Below are 9098 nucleotides of genomic sequence, written 5' to 3'. Positions count from 1 at the left end.
CATAAGTACCTTTTGAACCAAACTTCGTCCAAATTTTTAGTCATAGTAGACTTCCACTTGTAGAAATCCAAAGTTCGTTCTTTTCGGACTCTTTCTCAACCTTTTGTGCCTAAGTTCGTTAACAATGGTACGAAACTACTTTCCAGGCTTCATAAGTACCTTTTGAAGAAAACTTAGTCCAAACATTTAGTCATAGCAGACTTCCACTTGTAGAAATCTAAAGTTCGTCCTGTTTGGACTCTTTCTAGACCTTTCGTGCCTAAGTTTTTCCTTAATGGTACAAAACTACTTTCCAGGGTTCATAAGTACCTTTTGAACTAAACTTCATCCAAATTTTTTGTCATAGCAGACTTCCATTTGTAAAAATTCAAAGTTCGTTCTTTTCGAACTCCTTCTCGACCTTTGGTGCCTAAGTTCGTCCACAATTGTACAAAACTACTTTTCAGGGTTCATAAGTACCTTTTGAATCAAACTTCGTCCAAATTTTTAGTTATAGCAAACTTCCAGTTGTAGAAATCCAAAATTTGTTCTTTTCAGCCTCTTTCTCGAGCTTTTGTGCCTAAGTTTGTCCACAATGGTACAAAACAACTTTCCAGGGTTCATAAGTACCTTTTGGACCAAACTTAATAAAAAAATTTAGTCGTAGTAGACTTCCACTAGTAGAAATCAAAAGTTCGTCCTTTTCGGACTCATTCTCGACCTATTGTGCCTAAGTTCGTCCACAATGGTCCAAAAAAACGTTCCATGATTCATAAGTACATTTTGACTCAAACTTAGTCCAAATTTTTAGTCATAGCATACTTCCACTTATAGAAATCCGAAGTTCGTCCTTTTCGGACTCTTTCTCGACTTTTTTGCCTAAGTTCGTCCACAATGGTACAAAACTACTTTCCAGGGTTCATAAGTATCTTTTTAACCAAACTTCGTCCAAATTTTTAAGCATAGCAGACTTCCACTTGTAGAAATTTAAAGTTTGTCCTTTTCGGACTCTTTCTTGAGCTTTTGTGCCTAAGTTCATCCACAATTGTACAAAACTACTTTCCAGGGTTCATAAGTACCTTTTCAACTAAACTTCGTCAAAACTTTTTTTCATAGCAGACTTCCACTTATAGAAATCAAAAGTTCGCTCTTTTCGGATTCATTCTCAACCTATTGTGCCTAAGTTCGTCCACAATGATGCAAAACAACTTTCCAAGATTCATAAGTACCTTTTGACCCAAACTTCGTAAAAAAATTTAGTCATAGCAGACTTTCACTTGTAGAAATCCAAAGTTCGTCCTTTTTGGACTTTTTCTCGACCTTTCGTGCCTAAGTTCGTCCAAAATGGTACAAAACTACTTTCCAGGGTTCATAAGTATCTTTTGAACCAAACTTCGTCCAACTTATTAGTCATAGCAGACTTCCACTTGTAGAAATCAAAAGTTCATCCTTTTTGAACTCTTTCTCGATCTTTCGTACCTAAGTTCGTCCACAATGGTACAAAACTACTTTTGAGGGTTCATAAGTATTTTTTGAACCAAACTTCGTCAAAATTTTTAGTCATAGCAGACTTCCACTTGTAGAATTCCAAAGTTCGTCCTTTTCGGACTCTGTCTCAACCTTTGGTGCCTAAGTTTGTCCATAATGGTACAAAAGTACTTTCCAGGGTTTATAAGTAACTTTTGAACCAAACTTCGTCCAAATTTTTAGTCACCGAAGACTTCCACTTGTAGAAATCCAAAGTTTGTCCTTCTCGGACTCTTTCTCTACCTTTCATGCCTAAGTTCGTCCATAATAGTTCAAAACTACTTTTGAGGGTTTATAACTATTTTTTGAACCAAACTTCGTCAAAATGTTTAGTCATAGCAGACTTCCACTTGTAGAATTCCAAAGTTCGTCCTTTTTGGACTCTGTCTCGACCTTTGGTGCCTAAGTTCGTCTATAATGGTATAAAACTACTTTCCAAGGTTCATAAGTACCTTTTGAACCAAACTTTGTCCAAATTTTTAGTCACAGAAGACTTCCACTTGTAGAAATCCAAAGTTCGTCCTTTTCGGACTCTTTCTCGACTTTTTCTGCCTAAGTTCGTCCATAATAATACAAAACTACTTTCTAGGGTTCATAAGTATCTTTTGAACCAAACTTCATCAAAATTTTTAGTCATAGCAGACTTCCACTTATAAAAATCCAAAGTTCGTCCTTTTCGGACCCTTTTACCTTTTGTGCCTCAATTCGTCCACAATGGTACAAAACTACTTTCCATGATTAATAAGTACCATTTGAACCAAACTTCGTCCAAATTTTTTGTCATAGTAGACTTTCTCTTGTAGAAATTTAAAGTTCGTCCTTTTCAGATTCTTTCTTGACCTTTTGTGCCTATGTTCATCCACAATGGTACAAAACTACTTTCCAGGGTTCATAAGTACCTTTTGAACCAAACTTCGTAAATACTTTTTGTCATAGCAGACTTTCAGTTGTAGAAATCAAATGTTCGTTCTTTTAGGACTCATTCTCGACCTATTGTGCCTAAGTTCGTCCACAATGGTACAAAACAACTTTCCAGGATTCATAAGTACCTTTTAACCCAAACTTCGTCCAAATTTTTAGTCATAGTAGACTTCCACTCGTAGAAATCCAAAGTTCGTTCTTTACGAACTGTTTCTCGACCTTTTGTGCCTAAGTTCGTCCACAATGGTACAAAACTACTTTCAAATGTTCATAAGTACTTTTTGAACCAAACTTCGTCCAAATTTTTAGTCATAGCATAATTCCACTTGTAAAAATCCAAAGTTCGTCCTTTCCGGACTCTTTCTCCACCTTTTGTGCCTAAGTTCATCCACAATGGGACAAAACTACTTTCCAGGGTTCATTTTTCGTCTTTTTGTGTCTAAGTTCGTCCACAATGGTACAAATAGTCTTTCTAGGGTTCATAAGTACCTTTTGAACAAAACTTTGTCCAAATTTTTAGTCATAGCATACTTCCACTTGTAGAAATCCAAAGTTCGTCCTTCTCGGACTCTTTCTCGACCTTTTGTGCCTCGGTTCATCCACAATGGTACAAAACTACTTTTCAGGGTTCATAAGTACATTTTTAACCAAACTTCGTCCAAACTTTTAGTCATAGCAGACTTCCCCTTGTAGAAATTCAAAGTTCGTTCTTTTTGAACTCTTTCTCGACCTTTTGAGCCTAAGTTCATCCACAATGGTAATAAACTACTTTCCAGGTTTCATAACTATGACTTTTGAGTTTCTCGGTCTATCCATGATCATTGGACCTATAAAATAACTTGTAATGCTCTTCAAAACGCAGATTATCCATAGTAAAAAAAAAGCTTGTGCTTTTCAACCCTTTGGAGTTGTCTTTTTTCTTTCGAATCTTACTTTAGATTTGATGTTTAAATCAATTCATTGGATTAGTCTTGATCAAGCTAATTCTGGGGTGAGTTGTCTTAGGATCTAAGAATGGTCATCATAGATTTTAAGTTTGATTTAAGTTAGCTTTCTTTGTATGTGTTTGCAAGGACCCTAGAAGAACCTCTAGATTTACATCCAACAAGCATTGCGGGCTCTTATCCTATACTTGATCTAGAGCCAAATCTCTGATACCAAATGATATGAGATCCTTAAGCATCAGATCTGAGAACCATATTGAACAACAAGACCCAAAGTACTCAGCCCCAACAACTCCAAAACAAATTTGACCTCAACCCCTAAGATAGGTAAGATTCATATTACTTAGATGATTTAATGAACCAAGGACCGGACAATGCTAGAAACTCCCATCAACCCTTGATCTTCAAAGCACTCCACAAGCAAAGTAGATCAATTCTCACTCGAATGCTCCAAATATTCATGCATTCTATTACAAAAACACACAAGAAACAAAATTCTACATTTAAAATTTTTCTATTATCATTCATCCAAATTCTTAATCTTTTACAATTGAAAGGATAGAAGGCTTTATATAGCTCTGTAGAGATTCTAATACAGTTAATGTAAAGTAGCAAAAGTTGACATAAAACATTAAGGAAGTAGTCATCTTCCTAACCTCCATCTTTCATCCCACTATATTCAATGCAATTCTATTAATGGTAGCCACCATCTTTGACTAGTCTTCATCTTCAATATATCCTCATCAAAAGAAACCTCTCCATATTTCCAACAACTATCTTCAAACACAATGTCCGTAATTTCAATACTTAAATTAAACACAAAATTGGTTAAAATTAATTAAAAACAACTAAGTGTACATGGAAACTTAATGATTTTGATTCATATCATCTTCAAGTTCATTTCATGGAAATATAATTTCCAAATTCATATCACTAATTTTCGATAGGTGCCCCAAGTCCAAATTTGGACAAAATTATAACCAAAAGGATCAAAATGAAGCTTGGAAAGGAGTTTGTATCTCAAAAAAGCACATAATTCCTGTTTCTACTTGTCGAAAGGCGCCTCAAGTCCAAATTTAGATGAAGTTTGGTCCAAAAGGAACAAAATGAAGCTTGGAAAGGAGTTTTTACTTGTGTAAACGAACTTTGCTCCAAAATGTGAACACGTATAGAAAGCACAAATTTCCTATTACTTGTCGAAAGGTGCCACAAATCTAAATTTGGATGAAATTTGGTCCAAAGAACAAAAATGAAACTGGGAATGGAGTTTGTACTGGAATTTCTTTAGAATCTTCATTTGACCCAACGTAGATGTATACCGAACAGCCAAAAAACTGTCTTTGTCCGAAATTTTGATGCGTATGTAAATCAACTGTACAAAAAACTCCTATGTGAACAAACTTTTCTCCAAAACGTCAACACGAATTTAGAAAAAAGCACGAACTTCCTATTTCTACTTGTCGAAAGATACCCCAAGTCCAAATTTAGATGAAAGTTTGTCCAAAAGGATCAAAATGAAACTTGGAAAGGAGTTTCTACTTGTGTGGAAGAACTTTGCTCCAAAACATTAACACAAAGTCCAAAAAAGACGAACTTCCTATTTCTACTTGTCAAAATGTGCCTTAAGTCCAAATTGGACGAAATTTGGTCCAAAAGGATCAAAATGAAGCTTGGAAAGGAGTTTGTACCTTTGGGGACTGATATGGATCGGGACCTATGAGAAGCATTAGTAAACTTTAGTTGATTTTAATTAATTTCCAGCATTTTAATTTTAGAGTTATTCGTTGTCTTTAATTAATTTCTAGCTTTTAAGTGTTAAATTTATGTCTTGGTGATTCAATACTCGATAGAGTGATCGAATCAGGCGCTATGGACTTCAAAGCCTCGAGGGTTGTAGGGCACAAGGGGATCTTGAATCAATTCCCTCTTTTCCAGTAATTAGACAAGCGGTTCGAGTCAAGTGCCAGTTACAAAAATAATTGTTGGCAAGGGTCACAAATAAGAAGTAAACGACTTGATCTCTTCTGGAAAGTGACTTTGACCAAATAGAGTCTCCTTCCGTATAGGGGGCTCTCATAGTGCTTAGTGTAGTAAGGGCCTTTTGCTTTTTTTTTCATCGTCACTATTTGCTTTATAGTCGAATCTGGAGAATATGAACTCATCACATTCTTCTTTTTGGTATGTTGTTATGAGCTGCTCTGGTGCTCAATCTTGGGTCTTAGGTGTGGGTCGGATCATGATAAAGAAGGTTCGGTGGTTGTATAATTCCTAAGCGGAAATTCGTCTACTTGCAATGTCGATGGGGTTCCACGCTTCGCAAAGTGTTTAATGATGCATCTGTAATAGCCTACACATAGGTCCCAAAAAAGAACGCGCTACGCCCGGCCCCCTTTCAGTAGATGAGATTAGGATGAAAGGGCTTGCTTTCATTAACATTTAGTGAAGGGCGAATGAGGGGCGAAGCGGCTCGACCGATAGGGAGAGGGGCGTGTGCAATAGTTTTCTTTCTTTCTCCCGCTCGATCGCTTCAATGCCTATAATTTGAGAGATAACTGGAAAGCCTTCTTCCCGAATTCGAATTATAGGTGTGGACACAAATAATGACTCTCTTCGCGCGGATGTCAACAGGTTATAGAGCAGTTGTGAAGGTTTTTATATGTTGTGTGGAAGGCAAAACTCTGCCCAACAAAGTAAACTAAGGGTCTAAAAAGTGAACGTCTGATCTATGGGTGTTAACTCTCAGAGGATGGCTAAGAATGTCCTTAAAAGGAGCGAACCGATGGGTCTTTTCAAGCATAAATAGAACGATCTAAGAGGGTGTCGTCAGCAGAGATGGTCATATCTCTTTTCTGAATGTGGTATCGAGGTTCGGTTCATTTGGAAAAGAGGTCGGGAGATCGTGCAAATGGTTGAATTGATGACTTCGCTTCGATCTTTCGACTAAACCTGAAGGAGACTTCGATCATTCCACTTAGCTGAAGAAGGAATGAATCATGTCACTCGGAATTCGGAGAGTGAATCTTCCTCTTTTAGATCCTGGCCTTGGTAGAACTTGTCTTTGATTGGGATTTCGATTGAAAAGATGTTAGGCTCGTTCCTCATGTGCCTAAGAAGCCAAGGAAATCTCGATTGAAGCCAATTCGAGTTCGATTTCGTTTTTCCTACTCAATATTTTTTATAGAAAGAGCACTCGGGAGCATAAGCAAGTTCAGTGGTTTCAACCTCTGTAATCAATGGGAACCTCGAAGCTGTCTGAGGCAGGAGCAACCTCAATATTAGGCATTGCGCAGCATCAACAGGTAGTTGGAAGGTGCCATGATAACGACGATCAATCAATCTCAATCTACAAAAAAAAACATTGCCTTGGGCATGCAACCCAAAAATCTCGAAAGACAGCTCGCTTGAAGAAAACTCTTTTAGAGCCTGGTACAAGCCAAGCCCCTTCGATTCGGCAACAAGAGTCGGTTATAGAATAGTCTTTTGGTCAGCTTTCCCGTTCTTGAAGACTTTCTGGCCGGGTAGGCTTTATAGCGAGACCTGCCTTGCTGACAAGGAGGATATGAAATATCTCGTTGTGCTTGCCTTCAGTTAGAAAGTCTACGCCTTTTTGAAAACCCTATTAATTATTAAATAATTAAGTTAAGGCATGCTCTCGAAAAAGATACCTTCCATTCTCTTGTCTCGGCGATTAACCTATTCCAGAGCAGTCTGGTGATTAGCCTATCTCGCACTACTCGAAGTCTTCGTAAACTCATTGTCCGTAGTGGAGTTGCTGTGAGGAGATCCTTGTGCCAGTGAAGATTGCTTCCAGTGTTCGGGAAATCAAAATCAAAACCATTGATTTATTTCCAACACTCCGAATAGGCGAAGGATCTATGTCTATCCCAACTTCCTTTCAATCCACATCGGCAAATTGAGGCTTTCTCTACTGGGAGTCATCAAAGGAGGAATGGGCATACGCTGGTTGATAAGCCAAGGAAAAACAACCACGCTTGGTTTTGACACTCAAGCGACCCCCCTGCCAAACATCGATGCAAAGGTTAGATTTCACCACCTCTATGACCCAACTAGTCTATTTTCTTTTTCAAATCCAACCTGGAAACTGTATCTCCCCCAGAAAACCCTCGATCTCCAAGCCCCTTGTATAGGTTGGGCAAGCTTGAATGCCCCTACTCCCAACAAGTTGCTGGTCGGGATCGTGGAACTATCGCTCGAGAAGTAAGTATTGGTCCTTGTTTGGTCATAAGGATAATGGTTCTTATTAGGTCAGGGCCCGGCCCGGGGGTTACCGGGAATCTCTCTCAACCAACGCACTCGAAAGTAAGTAGAGAAGTATAGCGAATCACGGGAGGAAGGAGGAAAGAGAGAGATTGGCGGGTGGCATCTTCCCAGGCCGGTTGCCCTGACTATATAAGAACATTATCCTTATTATGCACAAGTACGATACCAGAGGGCCAACACTTACTTACTTTCTCGAGCCGAAATCAAGTTCCACGATCCCGTTGACCAAGCAACTTGTTTTGGGTAGTGAATCAAAGGGGCAATTCAAGCTTGCCAACCTATACAAGTTTTTAGGGCTGGAAGATCGAGGGTTTTTGGGGGATAAAAGCGATACAGTTTTCCAGCTTGGATTTGAAAAGAAAAATATGACTAAGTTGGGTTCCAATAGAGGGTGGTGAAATCTTACCTTTGCATCGATGTTGGCAAGAGGTGGTCGCTTGAGTTGTCAAACCAAGCGGTGGTTGTTTTTTCCCTTTTTCCTTTGTTGTCCTTGGGCTTATAAACAGCGTATGCCCATTCCTCTTTGATGCCCCCAGTAGAAGAAAGCCTCAAATTTGCCGATGTGGAATTGAAAGCAGAAGTTAGGAGTGGATAGATTAGCTCGTGCTATTCGTAAGTGTTTGGAAATAAATCAATGGTTTTTGATTTTGGATTTCCCGTCACTGGAAGCAATCTTTCATGCACAAGGATCTTCCCTCACCAGCAACCTCCGAACTAACGCGACCATGAGTTTAACGAGACTTCGGTAGGTGGCGGAATAGGCTAAATCACAGCGTGCTCTGGAATAGGTTACTCGCGGAGAGAGAATGGAAGGTAATCCTTTTCGAGACTTAGCATGCCTTAACTTAATTATTTAATAATTAATAGGTTGCAAAGGCGTAAGACATTTCTAACTGGGCAAGCACAACGAGATCTTTCATATCCCCTTGTCAGCAAGGAGGTTCGCTATAAATGCCTACCCGACCGACAAGAAGTTCTATCAAAGAACGGGACGTAGCTGACCAATAGACTAATTACTATAACCGACATCTTGATTGCAGGATCGAAGGGGCTTGGTTGTACCAGGCTCTAAAAAGAGTTTTTTTCTTTTCAAGGCGAGCTGTCTTTCGAGATTTTTTGGGTTGCAATGCCCAGGCAATGTTTTTTCCTTTTGTAGATTGAGAGTGGATTGATCGTCCGTTTATCAATAGCATTTCCAACTACCTTTGATGCTGCGACACAATGCCTAATATGAGGTTGCTTCCTGCCTCGACGCTTGAGATTCCCATTGATTTACAAGGTTGAAACCACTGACTTGCTTATGCTCGCCACGAGTGCTCTTTTCTATAAAATATTGAGTAGGAAAACAATCGGGATACATCGAATTGGCTTCAATCGAGATTTCCCTTGGCTTCTTAGGCACATGAGGAACTAGCCTAACATCTTTTCAATCGTCCCAATACAGAA

Source organism: Benincasa hispida, chromosome 9 (assembly GCF_009727055.1).
Source record: "Benincasa hispida cultivar B227 chromosome 9, ASM972705v1, whole genome shotgun sequence".
In the NCBI taxonomy this organism is placed as follows: domain Eukaryota; kingdom Viridiplantae; phylum Streptophyta; class Magnoliopsida; order Cucurbitales; family Cucurbitaceae; genus Benincasa; species Benincasa hispida.
The sequence above is the reverse complement of the archived record's forward strand: the minus strand, read 5'-3'. Positions refer to the sequence as shown.